Source organism: Scyliorhinus torazame, chromosome 21 (assembly GCF_047496885.1).
Source record: "Scyliorhinus torazame isolate Kashiwa2021f chromosome 21, sScyTor2.1, whole genome shotgun sequence".
NCBI lineage: Eukaryota > Metazoa > Chordata > Chondrichthyes > Carcharhiniformes > Scyliorhinidae > Scyliorhinus > Scyliorhinus torazame.
In genome coordinates this window covers 126,255,429-126,278,227 of record NC_092727.1, presented here as the reverse complement: position 1 = coordinate 126,278,227, position 22,799 = coordinate 126,255,429, and the positions used below count along the sequence as shown (strand labels likewise).

The 22,799-nt window shown below is 46.2% G+C and overlaps 1 protein-coding gene across 1 annotated transcript in view; it reads left to right on the top strand.

The window, feature by feature from the left end:
* The window catches only part of socs7 (suppressor of cytokine signaling 7), a 65,946-nt gene that overhangs the window by 1,989 nt on the left and 41,158 nt on the right, over window positions 1-22,799 (top strand).

Below are 22,799 nucleotides of genomic sequence, written 5' to 3'. Positions count from 1 at the left end.
AGTCCCAGTGACACATGGTTCAGTAACTAAAGGACACACATTTAAGATTCGTTATTTAAAAAAAAAAACAGAGGCGACAGGAAACATTTTTACGCAGCGAGTTAATGCGATCTGGAATGCGCTGCCTGAAATGGTGATAGAAGATTCAGTTGTTACATTCGAAAGAGAAATAAAAAAGATACTTAAAAGGGGGGGGGGGGGGGGGGGGGGAGAAATGCAGGCGAGTTTGATTAATCCGAGGTCTACCCAAGTCCCGGTGCACGTACACTGGGTCAAATGGGCTGCTACTGTATCATTCTTTGATTGTATGATACATGTAGTGTTGCTGCTGTGTGCTGTCCCCGAGTTCACATGCAGGAATATCACAAAACCGTGCCAAACTCTCGCCTTGAATTGAACTGCAGCATCCCAGTCCTAATAGAACAGCCACGTTAACTGATTTGAGGGCAGCAATCGAAAAAGACTCTTGCATGTTAAATGGATCCATTCTTAATCTTCTCAACATCTTATCCAACTTAGTAGTGATGCAGAAAAATATATAACCATAGACTCCCAAAGTAGTCTCCTGAAAGTAGTAAGTCAAACTGAAAAATATCTCTTGGGAGTCCAGCTACTTGGTGTAGGTCTGGTGTCAGACAGAGGTGGCCTGATCCTCTTTCCTGAAGGATATTTCCTGATGTATTCGTTTCCTGCAGTGCCAGTTCACAGAATTCAATTTTGTACCTTGCCAGAGTACTGTGAGGTCATGAATTACAAGCCATCTTAAATGTAATTTTAGAAATATCTTGCAATTGTAACATTTTTGTTGTTGAAAGAACTAGCTTTGGTAAAAGTGTCCCTGATGTTGTTGATTTTGTTGTGGTAAGCTAACTGGTCCACTTTAAGGAAGGGAACCTTTATAACCTTACCTGGTCTGCCCTGCATGTGATTTAGCAACATAGAAAATAGGAGCAGGAGAAGGCCCTTCAAGCCAGCTTTCTGTGGCAGTTTCGCCTCATCTCCGTGCTAAATAGCCCACCCCGTATTAGACTCCTTGTTCTAGACTCCTCTCTTTCCCCCCCCCCCCCCCCCCCTTCAGCCCAGCCAGAGGGACCAAGAACAAAGAAAAGTACAGCACAGGAACAGGCCCTTTGGCCCTCCAAGCCTGTGTTGATCATGATGCCCGAACTAAAAACAAAACCTTCTGCCCTTACATGGTCCGTATCCCTCTATTTCCTCCCTATTCATGTACCCACCCAGATGCCTCTTAAATGTTGCTAATGTGCCTGCTTCCACCACATCCTCTGGCAACAGATTCCAGGCACCCACCACTCTCTGTGAAAAACCTACCCTGCACATCTCCCTTAAACTTACCCCCCCCCCCCCCTCACCTTGGACCTGTGCCCCCTTGTAATTGACACTTCCACCCTTGGAAAAAGCCTCTGACTATCCACCCTGTCTATGCCTCTCATAATTTTGTAGACCTCTACAGGTCTCTCCTCAGCCTCCATCTTTCCAGTGAAAACAGTCTTAGTTTATTCAACCTCTCCTTGTAGCCAACACCCTCGAGACCAGGCAACATCCTGGTGAACCTTCTTTGCACTCACTCCAAAGCTTCCACGTCCTTCTGATGATGTGGTGACCAGAACTGCACACACTACTCCAAATGTGGCCTAACCAAGGTTTTGTATAGCTGCAGCATGATTTCTCAACTCCTGCCCCGGCTGATGAAGGCAAGCATGCCATATTCCTTCTTAATCACCTTGGCCACCTGTGTTGCCACTTTTGGGGAACTGTGGACCTGCACACCCAGATCCCTCTGTATGTTAATGTTCCCGAATGTTTTGCCATTTACAGTATAATTCATACCTAGATTTGATCCTCCAAAATGCATCACCTCGCATTTGTCTGGATTAAACTCCATCTGCCATTTCTGTGCCCAAGTCTCCAGCCTATCCATCTTCTGTTGTATCCTCTGACAATTCTCGGCACTATCAGCAACTCCGCCAATCTTCGTGTCATCCGCAAACTTCCTAATCAACCACCCACATTTTCCTCCAGATCATTTAAATATAGCACAAACAGCAGAGGTCCCAGCACTGATCCCTGTAGAACACCACTAGCTACAGATTTCCATTCTGAAAATCACCCTTTCACCGCTACTCTCTGTCTTCTAGAACCAAGCCAGCTCTGTATCTATCTAGCCTGTCCACCCCGAATCCCATGTGATTTTAGTTTTTGTACCAGTCTGCCATGTGGGACCTTATCAAACACCATACTAAAGTCCTGATAAACTACGTCCAAAGCCCTTTCCTCATCAATTTTCTTTGTCACCTCTTCAAAAAACTCAATCAAGTTGATGAGACATGACCTTCCCTGTATAATGCCATGCTGCCTGTCACTAACTAGTCCACTTTTCTCCAAATGTACATGTATCATGTCCCTTAGTATCTTTTCCAAAACCTTCCCCATCTCAGGCTCACCGGCTTATAATTTGCGGATTCTCCCTGCTTCCTTTCTTAAACATGGGAATAACATTGGCTATTCTCCAGTCCTCAGGAACCTCGTCTGTGGTCGCGGGGCTCAGATGGAGGATGTGAAGATATCTGTTAAGGCCCCAGCTATTTCTTCCCTTGTCTCCCGCAGTAACCTGGGATAGATCCCATCCATTGACCTTGAGTGGGCCTACCCGTTCTCTTGCTTCTAATATATGCATTAAATGTCTTGGGATTCTCCTGGACCATGTTTGCTAAAGACATTTCTTGGCCCCTTTTAGCCCTCCTAATTCCACGTTTAAGTTCCTTCCTACTTTCACTGTACTCTTCAAGGGCTTTGTTAGTTTTTAGATGCCTAAACCTATTGTTTGCTTCCTTTTTCCTTCTGACTAAGCTTACAATTTCCCTTGTCATCCATGGTTCCCAAATCCTGCCATTTCTATCCTCCATTTTTGCCTGTCCTGCACTTCAATCAACTGGTCTTTAGAAGCCTCCCACATGTTAGATGTGGGTTTTCCTTCAAATAGCCGCTCCCAATCCACATTCCCCAGTTCCTGTCTAATTTGGATGTAATTGGCCCTCGCCCAATTAAGCACTCTTCCCCCGTGGGCCACTCTTGTCCTTATCCATGACTATTCAAAATCTTATGGAATTATGGTTGCTAAGCCCAAAATGCTCGCCACTGAAACATCAATCACCTGGCCTAGCTCATTCCCCAATAACAAGTCTAGTATGGCCCCCTCCCTGGTTGGAATGTCAACATACTGTATCAAAAAGCCCTCCTGGGCACATTTAACAAATTGCTCTCCATCCGTGCCCCTGGTTGTAAGGGATTCAATAGGGGGAAAGTTAAAGTCATCCATCACAACTACCCTGCTCTTTTCACACCTTTTCAGTATCTGACTACACAATTCTGTCTCCTGTGGGCTGTTGGGAGGTCTATAGTGCACTCCCAACATTGTGATTTCACCCATCTTATTCCTGAGCTCCACCCATAATGCCTCACTACAAGATCCCTCCAATGTATTCTCCCTCAACACAGCTGTGATCTGCTCCCTAATCAGCAATGCAACTCCCAAACCTCTCTTGTTTCCCCTTCTGTCCCATCTAAAACAATAAAATACCGAAATGCTAAGTTGCCAGTCCTGTCCCTCCTTTAATCATGTCTCCCTAATTGCATCATAGTTCCATGCAGTCATCCAGGTTCTCAGTTCATCTGTCTTACCTAGTGTACTTCGTGCATTGAAGCAAACACACTCCAGACCTACAGTCCCGCTGAGCCCTTCGGCTTCCCTCCGCCTGCGCTTACTCTGTGCTATGTTTATCTCAGTCTCACTCTTTTCCCCAGTCTCTACACTTACTGGCCTGATGTTCTGGTTCCCACCCCCCTGAAACGACATCCCTGCATCCAGTCTGTCCAGCCCTCGCAGAATTTTATACGTTTCAATGAGATTGCCTCTCATTCTTCTAAACTCAGTGAATACAGGCTCAATCTCTCCTTGTAAGACAGTGCTGTCATGAACCTTTGCTGCACTCCCTCTGTGGAAAATATATTATTTCTTGGATAAGGAGACCCAAACTATGCACTACACCAGGTGTGTTCTCATCGAGGCCCTGCACACGGCTGCAGTAAGACATCATTACACCTTTACCATTTGTCCTCTAACTGTTTATACCTGCATGTTTGCTTTCAGTGACTGGTGTACAAGGACACCCAGGACCCTTTGTGCGACAACATTTCCTAATCTATCTCCATTTAAATAATATTCTTGTCCCACTTGTTCTTACCAAAGTGGATAATTTCATACTTACGCACATTATACTGCATCTGTATTTTCCCACTCCCTCAACTTGTCTAAATATAATAATCTTTATTAGTGTCAAAAGTAGGCTTACATTAACACTGCAATGAAGTTACTGTGAAAAGCCCCTAGGGGCCACATTTCGGCGCCTGTTCGGATATACAGAGGGAGAATTCAGAATGTCTAAATCTTTAAAAAAAATTTTTAGAGTACCCAATTCATTTTCTCCAATTAAGGCGCAATTTAGCGTGTTCAATTCACTTACCCTGCACTTCTTTGTATTGTGGGGGTGGAACCCATGCAAATACGGGGAGAATGTGCAAACTCCACACTGACAGTGACCCAGAGCCGGGACCGAACCTGGGACCTCTGCGCCATAAGACTGCAGTGCTAACCACTGAATTAGACACTTAGAATGTCTAATTCACCTAACAAGCACGTCTTTCGGGGCTTGTGGGAGGAAACAGGAGTACCCGAAGGAAATCCACGCAGACACGGGGAGAACGTGCAGACTCCGCACAGACAGTGACCCAAGCTGGAATCGAACCTGGGACCCTGGAGCTATGAAGCAACTGTGCTAACCACTGTGCTACCGTGCGGCCCTTGGGTGCAGGAAAATACTTTTCACTGTACTTCGGTGCATGTGACAAATATCAATCGATCAACATACTGGTCTAAAAATCATCTCATACACACTCCTGGAGTTCAACCACAGTATTGTTGCTAAATTGACTTGCCCAATTTATGTATAAATTAAAGTCACCCATAAGTACTGTAGCACCCTGTTACATCTCCAATTTCCTGCTTAATGCCATCCCCTACCTTACCACCACTGTCTGGAGGTCCTTAGACAACTCTCACTAATGTTTTCCACCCCTTGTTGCTTCATAGCTCCACCCTAGATTTTCTGAGCCACTATCCTCTCTCACGACTGCACTGATTTCATCCTTAGCTAACAATGCCAACTCGTCTCGTTTTCCTTTTTGCCTGTCCTCCCTAAATATCAAGTACCCTTGGATATTCACTTCCCAGTCTTGGTCACCCTGCAGCTATGTCTCTGTAATCACAATCATATCATACCCATGCAAACCCATTTGTGCTGTTAATGCGTCTACCTTGTGAATGCCCTGTGCATTCAGATACAGTGCCTTTAGACTTTACTTTTTAACAGTTTTCATATTTTTTTCTGCACAATGCCCCCATTTGCTGCTAGCTCTTGTTGCCTCTGCCCTTCACTCTTACTTTCTACTTTTCTGTGTCTCATTTTAAAATCTTTTCTTGCATCCCTTGCCACTCCAGCTTAAACCCTTCAGCCCTTATACCAATGTGTCAACTTCTGGCAAGCCTCTTGGTCTTTGTAGCAGTTTGATAGAACTACCATCTTCTCAAGAGCAACTGGGGATGGGCTTCCAACTTTGCCAGTGATCTCAACATCCAGAGAATTAAGTTGCTATGATGGGGATTTGAACCCTCGGTTGCCGCACTGGTAACATTACTATGATGCTCCTGTGGCCATGAATGACAAGAAGCCTCCCACTAAATTTACCTGCATGGTGTGTGCTGTGCTGCAATTTAATGGTTGAACAACTAGACAAATTGCAGTTGAGCTTGACAGCATCCTTACTTGCAGTCTACACACTTGCCATTTCACACCAGGGGTCACTGACTGACTTTTCTGTTCATTCGTTGAAGCATCCTTAGTCCAATTGTAGCAACCAGTGCTGCCATTGTTTCTGTGAGGAACTAACTTCACTTGCGGGTATCAAAACCACAACTCTGCTAATCTGTAAGAAAGCTGTTGTCACATTTTTCCCTTGAAGAATGATGTGTCTAGATAGCGTGCAATATTGCTACAGCAATCCTATCACAGGTGTGTGATATTACATCAGACCATGAGTTGTATTACACTGGTATGGTTTTGTGACAATTACAGAAAGTGCTTGTTATGCAAGATTCTTAATCTGTTACAGAGGTTTGCTTGATTTTAAAAAGGAAACTTGGAGGAGAGGGGTGGTAGTTGTGGTGGGTTGTGACATTGCAAAGCCAAGATGAAGAGCCAAGGCCCAGGGAGCTGGGACATCATCAACGCTGGACATTGTACACCCAGGAGAGACACCGATGTCTAACCTGTGCTAGTTAATGACGCCAAACTTGGATTTAAAAAAATGTGGGATGAATGAAGGAGTGAAATAATATTGATATTTTAGATTCTGGAAAAGAATAATTGCAAAGTATGTGGTGATTAAATGTGTTTGGGGAGGATTCATGGGGAGATGGGAGGAGTTGGTACGATGCAGTATTCCTCCACAATGGACTAAATGACGCTGTGACTCTTAACTGAAGATGTCGGTAATAATTTGCAGTTTGGAGTTTGAAGTCATGCAGGATTCTTCTTGTGTCAGGACAATGATTAGTGTGCGTGCGTGTGCGGCGCGCGTGTCCGATGCCTGTGTCAAGTTTGAGGCTCCAATGGTAAGAGCAATTTCAGATTAAATGACCCCAGGTTTGACTGCCAACCCTCACAAAGCAGTCTTGCTGTCTGCAGGTCAGCTACTGATAGACAGCCAGCAATTATGAAAATATACAAAACCAGGAGTCGGAGAGGAGAGGTAACATTAAAGAAATGTGTCGTGTTCAAGGAACCGATTATTCCATATGCCACTGATTTGGCCACTGCAGCCAATTTAATCACAGTGCTGCGATGATTCAACGAACCCTGGACAAGGTGGGCCATTTGAGCTAAGATGTTACACTAGGGGTGTGAATTATCGGTTGATGGAGGTGATTTTGAATTTAAATCAGTTTGGTAAGGTTGTGTCTGGAGCCCTGTGTTCTGTGTCGTTCTTGGGTGACAGAATAATTATTGGAGGGAGTCCAGAGAAAATCTTATGGGGATGAGTTCTGAGAAAAAATTGTCCATATTAGGACATTGTGGAATGGAAGCAATCATATAATCATATAATTTACAGTGCAGAAGGAGGCCATTCGGCCCATTGAGTCTGCACTGGCTCTTAGAAAGAGCACCCTACTTAAGACCACGCTTCCACCTTATCCACGTAACACAGTAACCCAAACTAACCTTTTGGACACCTAAGGGGCAATTTAGCGTGACCAACCAACCTAACCTACACATCTTTGGACTGTGGGAGGAAACCGATGCAGACTTGGAGAACGTGCAAGCTCCATACAGACAGTCACCCGAGGCTGGAATTGAACCCGGGACCTTGGAGCTGTGAGGCAGCAGTGCTAACCACTGTGCCAACATGCCAAAAGACTCAACTGAGATTTTCAGGAATTTCATATTATGGAATCCTTTAAACCTGAGCTCACACAAAACTCTGCTATCCATATTCTGAATCACAATGAGGTGCATTAACCCATAATGTTGCTTATTGACCTACATTTGTTCATAGTCCAGCAAGGCCTTGAATATATCATCTTTGTGTTCCTGTCTTTTCATGGCCTCCGTTTACCCTATCTCTATAGTCTCATTCAACCCTCCAACACTCTGAAGTCAGGGCCTCTGACCTCTCAAGCATCTTTTCCCCCCATCCCATTGCTTCACCATTGATGACTGTCCCATCAACTATTTAGGCCGTAGGCTTTGGCAGATCCTCCCCAAACGTCTGACTCTTGTACTTTAAGACTCTACTTAAAACCTGTTCTTGCCACTCATCCCATTCTCTCCTTTGGCTTGAAGCCAATTTTTGTCTGATTACCCTCCAGTGTAGCACTTTGGTATGTTTTACTCCGTTATCAGCGCTACATAAATGCAAGTTCTTCTGTTGACCACCGGATTCAAGAATTTGGCAACAGGTTAACAATGTTAAAGAACAGAAAATATGTCAACATATTTGGAAGGGTAGAATAGATATAGGTTTATCAACATGCGGGTCAGGAGCAGGTGTCAGGAGGGGAACGGAGCGATCAGTCGCGGCATTCCCATAATAGGCCCGATTGCAGGAGAATTTTGAGAATGGCGGCCACTGCCGCCTTTTAAATAGGAAGGAAATGAGGCTGTTTTCAGTCTCCTGACCATAAATGGCAGTACTGAGCAAGTCACCCTCCCACATACACTTGGCATCAAGCCAAGGGACTGGTTTAGCACAGTGGGCTAAACAGCTGGCTTGTAATGCAGAACAAGGCAGCAGCGCGGGCTCGATTCCCGTACCAGCCTCCCCGAACAGGTGCCGGAATGTGGCGACTAGGGGCTTTTCACAGTAACTTCATTGAAGCCTACTTGTGACAATAAGCGATTATTATATTATTATTATTATAATTGCCATGTATGTACATGTTTTTGGTGCCAAATCATGGAGGTGAGCTCATTCCGTTTTCTAGCTGCTGGCAAGCAAGGCAAGAGGACTGTGAAAATGAATCATTGTCTTACAAGTAAGAGACAGCTAGAGTCTCAAATAGGCAGAGTACCTATTGGCCAGGATCTCGTGACTGAATCTGCTGGAAGCGCTGCTCAGTAGAGTCCAGGGCAGGACAGAACAGTGCTAGTGTTAGCTCTGTATAGAGCTTCTGGTTAACAGCCTACAAAGGAACAACTTAACTCGGGAACAAAGCAGTATAAAAATGATTTCTCCGGTATGGCTTTGTAAATTGTGCAAACACACGGATGCAAAGCCCATATGTGTTATATGAGCGGAAGTACTGGAAAATGAGAGAAGTTTCAGATGTTGAAAGAGAAGTGGTGGGTGAAAAGGTTCTTTTGAGGTTGCGACCCCAGAGTCGGTTATTAACTTCCAGCTGACTCCAAATGAAAAGACTACGCTGCTGTACCTAACCTATGATAGCACATTAACAACATGCCAAAAGCCCGTGAAGCTGTCAGCATTGTGGAGTTGCATTTCCCAAGAGTAAACAGTGCTGAGTAAATACGAAGATGAAGAAGGCACAAAGAAACTGACGGAAGTCTGCACTTGATATGCGCATTGCCCTCTCTTCCTCCTGTGAACCTGATTGGCGTGAGATTAAGAGGACCTATCTGGCTCCCTCTCGCATTGTGGCTGGGGGTGGGGGGGGGGGGGGGGGGGGGGTGGAATCGAAAAACACTGGAATAAATGGATGACTAATTTCAGCAGCACCTTTAACGTAATATTGTGGGAGATAACCGCAAGAATTGGCTGCTGTATTTCAGCTGTACTTAAGTGGCTGCAAAATGTTTTGGAAAGTCTTGAGGCCGTGTGCAACAACTCATTGGAGTGGAGATGTTGCAGGAAACTAAATGTGGAGCCAGGCAGCCAAGCACAAGGAGCTAGCACTGGAAACAGCCAAGTGTGTGAAATAGAAAGGACAGGCTGACAAACTTGGCAGAAGTGTTCACCCTTTCTGATGAACAGACCCACCCAAATTCTTTCCGGGATGTGGGTGTCACTGGCGAAGCCGGTATTTACTGTCCATCCCTAATTGAACTGAGTCTCGCTCAACCACATTGCTGTGGATCTGGAGTCATATGTACACCAGGTAAAGACGGCAGATTTCCTTCCCTAAAGTGAACCAGATGGGGATTTATGACAATCGACAATGGTTTCCTGGTTTAAGTCCAGATTTGTTTTATTGAATTCCAATTCCACCATCTACCGGGGTGGGCTTCGAACCTGGGTCTCCAGAGTACTGCGCTGGTCTCTGGATTTCTTGTCCAGTGACAATACCGCTGCACACTGCCTTCCAAATTGTTAATCATCTTTTCTCTTTTGGAGATTGATTGTCCGGTGTCCATTTCTAGCCTTTTCTGATTTTGGCTTTTAAAGCTGAACTGCCGGTTGCCATAGCCAACTAACTCCTCAGCACGATCGAAACAAAATGATTGCTGTTATTACAGATGTGCCTCTGCAGCTTATGGAGTTGCTGCAATGTGGAAGTGTAAATTGGAACAGAGGGAGAGAGAGCCGGCAGGCAGGCAGTTTCCTCAGGTTAATTGGCAAAAGAACCAGTCGGGTGAGGTGCAATTTCTGTAGACAGTGAGTTATTGTGATCTGGGATTGCATTGTATGAAAGGGAGGTGGAAGTAGATTCAATTGGAATATCCAAAAGGACATTGGATAAGTACTTGAAGAGAAAGAATGTGCTAGGGGAACGGCTCTTTCAGAGCTGGAACAGGATTGATGGCTGAACAGCCTCCTGTACTGTAACATTCTCTGGATTTTAAGCACCTTCTAAATATTGAATTTTACAGTGAGAATTTCTAAATAGTGTTGCTTTTTTACCTACTGTAAATATGGCAATCAATGAGGTTGCCCTTCTTTCTTAGGATATCAATAATATAGTGCTCAGAGTCGCCAGGTATCAAATGGTACCACCACCAGGTTCAACCGGATACCGATCAAAGAGCCAAACACCAGTTAGTTAGTTCAAGATCAAAGGTACTTTATTTACACACACAATTAATCATGCAACATGAACACTACTAGTTAAACTACACATATCAACTATGACAACCTGTACTTAACTTCAGGCACCCGGCTTAGGTCAGAGGAACAGTGGCTGTTGTTCGAATCTGGGTCTATCGGGCCTGTAGAAGTAACTGCTGCTCAGCTGGGCTCATCCGTCTGGTAGCGGGCGTTGAACTTGAACTTGCTTCTGGTGGTGCTGCAATTGGAAGTAGACGTTGCCGGAGCGCCAGGTCCAAGAGAGGCTGAACACATGGTGGTCTCTCTCTTTATCCTTGGGGAGTTTTGCGCTCTTTTGGGCAGTCCTTCGGTTTGGACCCCATTAATTGGGTAATTTTTGATCACTGGATTTGATTTGAGCCAATAAAGGGGCGGGTGCCTTGATGGCCAGGCGAGTCCTAAGCGGTCATTGACCCTGTTGTTTACGCTTCCTGAGGACAGGGAGTGGCACTGAAATGTCTGGGATTGTATCGGTTGCTCAAGTATCAGTCTTTTGTCTTGCGGAGATGGGCCATCAAGATGCTAATCGGTTGGGGGTTTCGATACTGTCTGGATTCTTCGCTCACAAATATACATTCAGGCTCTGAGCCTGCCTGAACCTTGCATTGACCATTTTTCCCGTTATGCTTTGCGACCGCCCATGTTTCTTATTGTAAGTGGCCACCCCAGATGGCTACAATAGGAGGTGATTCCCTTTGCAAAATAATAAAACTCGGGTCCCTGATCCTTCTGAGCCTGTTGGAGGATATTAATGGGGACGAGGCAATTACTTAATCTGTAGATTCAAGCTTATTACTTTTTCAAATTCAGGATAAAGTTGAGTGAAATGATTTCGTATAATCACGCAGCAGTCAGTCTGCCTTTAACAAAGTAGCTTCTTTGTCGTCCTTACGGATTTCGTATAAAGAGTGACAGACATGAAAAAATTGTGTTCCTTCACAATTTAATACCTTGTGCATCGCAATGTGCACTTTCCCCACCCCACTGAAACCATGAAATCTCCTGGGTGAGGTGTGAAACCAGATGATAAAAAACAGCCAATATGTGGGGAGAAATATCTGAGAATTTCCCCTCTGACATCCCCAGGTGATCGAAACTAAAGATCACTGACCCTGGTACCTACCTTTAGCAGAAGGTGAGGCAAGATCGAGGAACAGATGCTGCCTCACCCAAAGAAATTCAGTGTGTTGGTGTTCACTGATGTTTGTTCATGATGCACACTGCGCAATAACGTTCACTTGTTCACATCTCCAGTGGAGAGTTCTGGTTATGAGCCTGTCGTTAACCCCTTTATAGTTACAGGTGTTTTCCATGTTCATCGTTGCATGACTGGGGTAAGAGGGTTACATTTCACCATCATGACCATGAAGAAACTGAGGTGAAGGCCTGAGATCTATAGTGAAGAATTCCAGTGAAAAGACCACCCAGTAATTTGCTTCAAATCACAGAGCATCGGGCCATTCTGCCCAGATAGTCCCTGCTGGCCCTTATGCCCCAAGTGGGCTGCCTCCCCCCCCCCCATCCAAATCTAAACTTAATTAAAATAACTGTTCCTATCTCTCTCGTGCTTATCTAGCTTCTCCTTAAATACATTTATGTTGTTTGCCTCATCTATTTTCTGGGTAATAGTTTCTCTTGAATTACTGAATTTATCAGTAACTATGTTGTGCCTTTCGCTACTTTGAAACATCTCGAGCTGCTTTACAGCTAATGGAGCCCCTTTGAAATGTATTTGCATGTAATAAGTAACATTTGTGTCACACAAGTGCCAGGAAATGACCATCTCCAACAAGAGAGGATCTAACATTCAGTGGTATTATCACCACTGAATCCTCCAAAATCATATCCTGGGGGTTACACAGTGACCAAAAACTGGACTGGACTAGCCATACAAATACTGTGGCTACGGGACTGAGGCTAGGAATCGTGTGGCGAGTAACTTGGTACCAGACTTTGCAAAGCCTGTCCACCATCTACAAGGCACCGGTCAGGAGTGTGCGGGAATACTCGCCACTTGTCTGGATGAGTGCAGCTCCAACATTGCTCGAGAAGCTCAACACCATCCAGGGCAAAGCAGCCCGCATGATTGCTCCTCCATCCACAAATATTCACTCTCTCCACCACTGACAGCAGTGTGTACCTTCTACAAGATGCACTGCAGCAACTTACTCTGTGTTCTTAGACAGCACCTTTGAAATTCTACGACGTAGAAAAATAAGAGCAACAGACCCAGGGGAGCACTACAAGCTGCAAATTCCCCTCCAGTTGCACAGAATCCTGAATTGGAAATATATTGCTGTTCCTTCACTGCCGCTGGGTCAAAATCCTGGAACTCTTCTTAGTAACTGCACTGTGGGTGTACCTACACCGCATGGACTTCAGTGGTTCAAGAAAGCAGATCAGCACCACCTTCTCGAGGGCATTTGGCGATGTGCAATAAATGCTGGCCTAGCCAGCGACACCTACATCCCATGAATGAATACAATAAACGTGATACTGTCCTATATCATGAGCCTCAGTCATTGATCCAGGTTTCTCATTTAAAAACACATACAGTCCCTGTATCCCAGAGATGTAATATACTATAAGTTTATTGCACTGATCATATACGTAATGCTCGCATTCCAAGCATTGTCTGGCATCTTTGAATTTGTCTATATATATGTTTCTGGAACCCACCTCTTCATTCACCTGAGGAAGGAGCAGTGCTCCGAAAGCTAGTGACATCGAAACAAACCTGTTGGACTTTAACCTGGTGTTGTAAGACTTCTTACTGTGCTCACCCCAGTCCAACGCCGGCATCTCCACATCATGGATAATATACGTGGTTGTGTGTCGACCGAATATTTAACATTAAAGGAGAATAAAGACTTTAATTAAATGGATACTTGGAGAGAGAGAGACTCTGGTGAGTTGGATTATCACATTGCAGCGAGGTCTCAGTTCATCTCCTTTACACTCGCTCTACAGAGAGCTTTGAAAATGATTAGAAAGATAGCAACAAATGTTGGAAATGCACAGCAACCCAGTCAGCACCTGTAAAGATGAGGAGTGTACCTGAAACGTACGTCATGTCTAGCTCTGATGGAACCTGAAACTTTGACCCCGTCTTGTCTCTGCATTTGGACAGACTTGCTATGTGCTTGAGGAACGTCCTAATTTTATTCTGAAAACCGTGCATTGGATAATATAAAGATCTGACACCAGGATCCTGGGAATATTATGGAATCTTGCAGCACAGCAGGTGGCCATTTGGCCAGCTCTATCCAGTTAGTCCCAATCCCCTGCTCCTTTTCCATAGCCTTTCAAAATGGTGCTTTTCAGAATTATATCCAGGTTACTATTGAATCTACTTCCATTACCTATTCAGGCCTTGCATTCCTGGTCATAAGACTTTGTCGTGTAAAAACAGTTCTCATCTCCCCAGCGTTTTCACCAATGATCTTGTGACCTTTGGTTGTTGACACTCATGCCAGTTGAAATTGTTTCTTCTGATCCAATCTCTCAAAATCCCTCAATTATGAAGACCTTTTGTAAATCTACTTTTCAGGAAAACAGCCTCTCCAGTGTCTCGACATACCTGAAGTCCCTCAATCCTAGCACTGTGATAAATCTCTTTTGCATCCATTTTAAGGCTAGACATCTTCCTTGCAGTGTACTGTATGAATTAGGACATAATATCTGAGATCTAACTCACGATTTACCATAACCTCCATGATTAACATGTACGCAGTGTGTCTGCTCACACAACTGTGACAATGACTGGAGGTTGACAATAAGTGGGTGGCCGGTAGCATAGTGGTTAGCACTGTGGCTTCACAGCGCCAGGGTCCCAGGTTCGATTCCTGGCTGGGTCACTGTCAAGAACAAAGAAGATTACAGCACAGGAACAGGCCCTTCGGCCCTCCCAGCCTGCGCCGATCCAGATCCTTTATCTAAACCTGTCACCTATTTTCCAAGGATCTACTTCCCTCTGTTCCCCGCCTGTTTATATATCTGTCTAGATGCATCTTAAATGATGCTATCGTGCCGGCCTCTACCACCTCCGCTGGCAAAGCGTTCCAGGCACCCACCACCCTCTGCGTAAAAAAACTTTCCACGCACATCTCCCTTAAACTTTCCCCCTCTCACCTTGAAATCGTGACCCCTTGTAATTGACACCCCCACTCTTGGAAAAAGCTTGTTGCTATCCACCCTGTCCATACCTCTCATAATTTTGTAGACCTCAATCAGGTCCCCCCTCAACATCCGTCTTTCCAATGAAAACAATCCTAATCTACTCAATCTTTCTTCATAGCTAGTACCCTCCATACCAGGCAACATCCTGGTGAACCTCCTCTGCACCCTCTCTAAAGCATCCACATCCTTCTGGTAATGTGGCGACTAGAACTGCACACAGTATTCCAAATGTGGCTTAACCAAAGTCCTATACAACTTTAACATGACCTGCCGACTCTTGTACTCAATACCCCGTCCGATGAAGGCAAGCATGCTGTATGCCTTCTTGACCACTCTTATCGACCTGCGTTGCCACCTTCAGGGTACAATGGACCTGAACTCCCAGATCTCTCTGTACATCAATTTTCCCCAGGACTCTTCAATTGACCGTATAGTCCGCTCTTGAATTAGATCTTCCAAAATGCATCACCTCGCATTTGCCTGGATTGAACTCCATCTGCCATTTCTCTGCCCAACTCTCCAATCTATCTATATTTTGCTGTATTCTCTGACAGTCCTCCTCGCTATCTGTAACTCCACCAATCTTAGTATCATCTGCAAACTTGCGAATCAGACCACCTATATCTTCATCCAGATCATTTATGTATATCACAAACAACAGTGGTCTGAGCACGATCCCTGTGGAACACCACTAGTCACCTTTCTCCATTTTGAGCCACTCCCTTCCACCACTACTCTCTGTCTCCTGTTGCCAAGCCAGTTCTTTATCCCTCTAGCTAGTACACCCTGAACCCCAGATGACTTCACATTTTCCATCAACCTGCCATGGGAAACGTTATCAAACGCCTTACTGAAGTCCATGTATATGACATCTACAGCCCTTCCCTCATCAATTAACTTTGCCACTTCCTCAAAGAATTCTATTAGGTTTGTAAGACGTGACCTTCCCTGCACAAAACCATGCTGCCTATCACTGATAAGTCTATTTTCTTCCAAATGTGAATCGATCCTATCCCTCAGTATCTTCTCCAACAGTTTGCCTACCACTGACGTCAAACTCGCAGGTCTATAAATCCCTGGATTATTCCTGCTACCCTTCTTAAACAAAGGGACAACATTAGCAATTCTCCAGTCCACCGGGACCTCACCCATGCTTAAGGATGCTGCAAAGATATCTGTTAAGACCCCAGCTATTTCGTCCCTCGCTTCCCTCAGTAACCTGGGATGGATCCCATCCGGACCTGGGGACTTGTCCACCTTAATGCCTTTTAGAATACCCAAAACTCATTGGTTCCAGTCCTGCCCAGGTGTAGACCATCCGATTTGTAATGGTCCCACCGCCCCCAGAACCGGTTCCAATGTCCCAAAAATCTGAACCCCTCCCTCCTGCACCATCTCTCAAGCCACGTATTCATTCTGACTATTTTTGAATTTCTACTCTGACTGGGGACTGAGATTACTACCTTTGAGGTCCTACTTTTTAAACTTATCTCCTAACTCCCTAAATTCTGATTGTCGGACCTCATCCTGTTTATTACCTATATCGTTGGTGCCTATATGCACCACGACAACTGGCTGTTCATCCTCCCCCTTCAGTATGTCCTGCAGCCGATCTGAGACATGTACCCGTGAGAAATGTGCTGGACTGCAAATGACACATGACGCAAATGACAGCTACCTGCTGTGGTGAGGGCTTGTTTGGAGATTTCAGAAAGCTGCCGTTGAGTTAATTGTAAATATCTGCAGAGCATCTTTCTGCATTTGACATTTGAGTTGCTATTGGGATAAGTAAAATGTAATTGGACAAGTGTATGCCTCTCAGTGCCTGTCTCTGGGGATCTTTATTGACACAATATTTTGAGTTGAACAAAGAATCCAAACCCCTGTTGAATAGTAAGTTATTTTCCAATGTTAACCTCTTATTTGTCACTTTCCCAATTTGCTGTGTAACGACTGTTGGTACAATTCCAGGGATGTGTACGCTCTCCAAATCTTTCCCCTTGCCTGCAGTCAGGGTATTCATCCATATGGAATTCCACACTCTCCCTAATCCGGTTCTCTCCCAAGGCCTATTCTGTTTTTTCAGTCTGTAAATTTACAAAGGGGTTCAAAAGGGGTAATGTGAAAGAAGTTTCCACTTCTGGGGGAGTCCAAAAATAGGTGCCACAGATATGATATAGTCACAAATAAATCCAGTAGGGAATTTGGGAGAAATGTCATCTTCCAGGGATTGTTTGAGGCAAATAATATAGTTGTATTTAGGGGAAGCTAGGTAAACACATGACGGTGAAACGGTGGAGATTGATGGGATAGGAGGGACGCTCGTGTGGAGTATCAATTATTAGGGACTAGTGCCTCGGCTTGGAGCACTTGAGGCCCATTGTAACATACCCACTGGCATTCCAACTGAGATTCATCAACTCCGTGTTAGTTGGAAATTTGGTCTGTGTGTCTCATCAGAGACACTTGGGAAAGCCAAATGTTTCTGAAAATATGCACATTCATTCTTCATCCAATTATTGCAGTGTAATGGGGACTGAAGAATTGGACCATTTTGTTGACCCTCAGCCCCTCGTCCTTCTTCCTCAGGCCCCTCTCTCCACCCCTTCCATTTACAGTGAATTCTAGATCATCATAACTCACTGCTTTAAAAAAAAAAAAAAAAAACTGCCTCTGGGGGTTTTTGACAATTTTCTTCAGTCTGTGTCCTCTTGTTACTATTAACCGACCTGCCAGTTTCTCCTATTTACTCTGACAACCTCCTCCTTTACCCCAGGTATATCCAGTCAATATTAACATGTCTTTTCTCAGATGGTGATGGTCCTGCCATGTGTTGGCAGTGTTTTCTGTCTCCTCTTGGAGGCTGAGGTGGTTTGGGAATTCTGAGAACCTGGTTTTGAATATGCACCCTGTAACTCTGGAAGGAAAGTTTGATGTTTGTTTTTGTCTCTGGAGAAGATTGATTTGTTCCAATGTGGGATTTCATCACGTGGTTCAGCATTTGGCTCGAGAGGCTGTAAGGTTTCTGTGAAAGAAATACCACAGTGGTATTCACTGTTTGAGAGAATCCGGGGAGGAGGGGGGGGGGGGGGGGGGGGATGGAGGGTGCGTGGGGCGGGTGACCTAGAGGGCAAGGTATCTCCAATATTCCTCCATCATAACAACATAGGTGGCATGGTAAGACAGTTATTAGCACTGTTGCTTCACAGCGCCAGGGTCCCAGGTTCGATTCCCGGCTTGCGTCACTGTCTGTGCGGAGTCTGCACGTTCTTCTCGTGTCTGCGTGGGTTTCCTCCGGGTGCTCCGGTTTCCTCCCACAAGGCCTGAAAGACTGCATGTTAAGGTGAATTGGACATTCTGAATTCTCCCTCTGTGTACCCGAACAGCCGCCGGAATGTGGTGACTAGGGGATTTTTCACAGTAACTTCATTGCAGTATTAATGTAAGCCTACTTGTGACAAAGATTAGTAACATTAATTATAGTGTGATATTTCCAGTACTACTGTATAGACCAATGCAAGTTTGTTGTGCCTTTGGGAGAGTATTTGTGAATATGTGTCTTTGGTAGTGAGTATCTGTGCAAGTGGTCAAGGTATAGCACAGAATGGGTAACACTTTTCTTTGTACTTGATTCAGAAGGTTAAATGGTTAAGTCCCACTCCGGAAACTCGTGTTCAAAATCTAGGCTGACACTCCCGACGCAGTACTGAAAGAGTGCTGCACTACTGGGGTGCTGTCTTTCAGTTGAATTGCTAAACCGAGAGTGGTGCAGTGGTAAGCACTGCTGCTTCACAGCACTGAGGACCCGGGTTCAATCCCGCCTCGGGTCACTTTCCATGTGGAGTTTGCACATTCTCCCCGTGTCTGCGTGGGTCTCACCCCCACAACCCATAAAGGTGTGCAGGGTAGGTGGATTGGCCCTTAATTGGAAAGATATTGCTAAACCGATGCACCATCCGCACTTTCAAGTGGTCCCAAAAAATAACATGTCTCTGTTGAAAGGAAGCGCTGCAATGGTCTTCTCGGTATCCTAGTAAATATTCATCCATCAATCAGCATCACTGAAATGATTTTATCTGGTCATGAAGGCAGTACTCTTTTGGGAGCTTGCTGTGCATGAATTGGCTGTTTGCACTTCCTACGTTGCAATAGTAACAACACTTCAAAAAGTACTTCATTGGCTGTTTGAATATGGTATTAGATTTTGTCGTGTTCTCCCTTTATTGCCTTCAATCAAGTACAGGCAGAGAGAATGTTTGCATGTTCTGTGTTTGTATGTTCTCTGTCTGCGTACCTGTGTGTTCTCGGTCTGCGTACGCCTGTGTGTTCTCTGTCTGCGTACCTGTGTTCTCTCTCTATCTGCATACCTGTGTTCTCTCTGTCTGCGTAGGCCTGTGTTCTCTGTCTGCGTAGGCCTGTGTGTTCTCTGTCTGCGTAGGCCTGTGTGTTCTCTCTATCTGCGTAGGCCTGTGTTCTCTGTCTGCGTAGGCCTGTGTTCTCTGTCTGCGTAGGCCTGTGTGTTCTCTGTCTGCGTAGGCCTGTGTTCTCTGTCTGCGTAGGCCTGTGTGTTCTCTGTCTGCGTAGGCCTGTGTGTTCTCTGCATAGGCCTGTGTTCTCTGCATAGGCCTGTGTTCTCTCAGTCTGCATAGGCCTGTGTGTTCTCTGTCTGCATACCTGTGTGTTCTCTGTCTGCGTACCTGTGTGTTCTCTGTCTGCGTACCTGTGTGTTCACTCTATCTGCATAGGCCTGTGTGTTCTCTATCTGCATAGGCCTGTGTTTTCTGTCTGCGTAGGCCTGTGTGTTCTCTGTCTGCGTAGGCCTGTGTGTTCCCTGTCTGCGTAGGCCTGTGTGTTCCCTGTCTGCGTAGGCCTGTGTGTTCCCTGTCTGCGTAGGCCTGTGTGTTCCCTGTCTGCGTAGGCCTGTGTGTTCCCTGTCTGCGTAGGCCTGTGTGTTCTCTGTCTGCGTAGGCCTGTGTGTTCTCTGTCTGCGTAGGCCTGTGTGTTCTCTGTCTGCGTAGGTCTGTGTGTTCTCTGTCTGCGTAGGCCTGTGTGTTCTCTCTATCTGCATAGGCCTGTGTTCTCTGTCTGCGTACGTGTGTTCTCTGTCTGTGTACGTGTATTCTCTGTCTGCATAGGCCTGTGTGTTCTCTCTATCTGCGTAGGCCTGTGTGTTCCCTGTCTGCGTAGGCCTGTGTGTTCCCTGTCTGCGTAGGCCTGTGTGTTCCCTGTCTGCGTAGGCCTGTGTGTTCCCTGTCTGCGTAGGCCTGTGTGTTCCCTGTCTGCGTAGGCCTGTGTGTTCTCTGTCTGCGTAGGCCTGTGTGTTCTCTGTCTGCGTAGGCCTGTGTGTTCTCTGTCTGCGTAGGCCTGTGTGTTCTCTGTCTGCGTAGGCCTGTGTGTTCTTTGTCTGCGTACCTGTGTGTTCTCTGTCTGCATAGACCTGTGCGTTCTCTCTATCTGTGTAGGCCTGTGTGTTCTCTCTATCTGCGTAGGCCTGTGTGTTCACTGTCTGCGTAGGCCTGTGTGTTCTCTCTATCTGCGTAGGTCTGTGTGTTCTCTGTCTGCGTAGGTCTGTGTGTTCTCTGTCTGCGTAGGCCTGTGTGTTCTCTCTATCTGCATAGGCCTGTGTTCTCTGTCTGCGTACGTGTGTTCTCTGTCTGTGTACGTGTATTCTCTGTCTGCATAGGCCTGTGTGTTCTCTCTATCTGCGTAGGCCTGTGTGTTCCCTGTCTGCGTAGGCCTGTGTGTTCCCTGTCTGCGTAGGCCTGTGTGTTCCCTGTCTGCGTAGGCCTGTGTGTTCCCTGTCTGCGTAGGCCTGTGTGTTCTCTGTCTGCGTAGGCCTGTGTGTTCTCTGTCTGCGTAGGCCTGTGTGTTCTCTGTCTGCGTAGGCCTGTGTGTTCTCTGTCTGCGTAGGCCTGTGTGTTCTCTGTCTGCGTAGGCCTGTGTGTTCTCTGTCTGCGTAGGCCTGTGTGTTCTCTGTCTGCGTAGGCCTGTGTGTTCTCTGTCTGCGTAGGCCTGTGTGTTCTCTGTCTGCGTAGGCCTGTGTGTTCTCTGTCTGCGTAGGCCTGTGTGTTCTCTGTCTGCGTACCTGTGTGTTCTCTGTCTGCATAGGCCTGTGCGTTCTCTCTATCTGCGTAGGCCTGTGTGTTCTCTCTATCTGCGTAGGCCTGTGTGTTCACTGTCTGCGTAGGCCTGTGTGTTCTCTGTCTGCGTAGGCCTGTGTGTTCTCTGTCTGCGTACCTGTGTGTTCTCTGTCTGCATAGGCCTGTGCGTTCTCTCTATCTGCGTAGGCCTGTGTGTTCTCTCTATCTGCGTAGGCCTGTGTGTTCACTGTCTGCGTAGGCCTGTGTGTTCTCTCTATCTGCGTAGGCCTGTGTGTTCTCTGTCTGCGTAGGTCTGTGTGTTCTCTGTCTGCGTAGGCCTGTGTGTTCTCTCTATCTGCATAGGCCTGTGTTCTCTGTCTGCGTACGTGTGTTCTCTGTCTGTGTACGTGTGTTCTCTGTCTGCATAGGCCTGTGTGTTCTCTCTATCTGCGTAGGCCTGTGTGTTCTATCTATCTGCGTAGGCCTGTGTGTTCTCTGTCTGCGTAGGCCTGTGTGTTCTCTCTCTCTGCATAGGCCTGTGTGTTCTCTGCGTAGGCCTGTGCGTTCTCTCTATCTGCGTAGGCCTGTGTGTTCTCTGTCTGCATACCTGTGTGTTCTCTGCGTACCTGTGTGTTCTCTGTCTGCGTACCTGTGTGTTCTCTGTCTGCGTACCTGTGTGTTCTGTCTGCGTACCTGTGTGTTCTGTCTGCGTACCTGTGTTCTCTCTGTCTGCGTAGGCCTGTGTGTTCTCTGTCTGCGTAGGCCTGTGTGTTCTCTCTATCTGCGTAGGCCTGTGTGTTCTCTGTCTGCGTAGGCCTGTGTGTTCTCTCTCTCTGCATAGGCCTGTGTGTTCTCTGCGTAGGCCTGTGCGTTCTCTCTATCTGCGTAGGCCTGTGTGTTCTCTGTCTGCATACCTGTGTGTTCTCTGTCTGCGTACCTGTGTGTTCTCTGTCTGCGTACCTGTGTGTTCTCTGTCTGCGTACCTGTGTGTTCTGTGTCTGCGTACCTGTGAGTTCTGTGTCTGCGTACCTGTGTGTTCTGTGTCTGCGTACCTGTGTGTTCTGTGTCTGCGTACCTGTGTGTTCTGTGTCTGCGTACCTGTGTGTTCTGTGTCTGCGTACCTGTGTGTTCTGTGTCTGCGTACCTGTGTGTTCTGTGTCTGCGTACCTGTGTGTTCTGTGTCTGCGTACCTGTGTGTTCTGTGTCTGCGTACCTGTGTGTTCTGTGTCTGCGTACCTGTGTGTTCTGTGTCTGCGTACCTGTGTGTTCTGTGTCTGCGTACCTGTGTGTTCTGTGTCTGCGTACCTGTGTGTTCTGTGTCTGCGTACCTGTGTGTTCTCTGTCTGCGTAGGCCTGTGTGTTCTCTGTCTGCGAACCTGTGTATTCTCTCTATCTGCAGAGGCCTGTGTTCTCTCTATCTGCGTAGGCCTGTGTTCTCTGTCTGCGTAGGCCTGTGTGTTCTCTGTCTGCGTAGGCCTGTGTGTTCTCTGTCTGCGTAGGGATGTGTGTTCTCTCTCGCTGCATAGGCCTGTGTGTTCTCTGCGTAGGCCTGTGTGTTCTCTCTATCTGCGTAGGCCTGTGTGTTCTCTGTCTGCGTACCTGTGTGTTCTCTCTATCTGCATAAGCCTGTGTGTTCTCTGCGTAGGCCTGTGTGTTCTCTGTCTGCGTAGGCCTGTGTGTTCTCTGCGTAGGCCTGTGTGTTCTCTGTCTGCGTACCTGTGTGTTCTCTGTCTGCGTAGGCCTGTGTGTTCTCTGCGTAGGCCTGTGTGTTCTCTGTCTGCGTACCTGTGTGTTCTCTGTCTGCGTAGGCCTGTGTGTTCTCTGCCTGTGTTACCATATTCTTTTTACTGGATAGTGATGTAATGT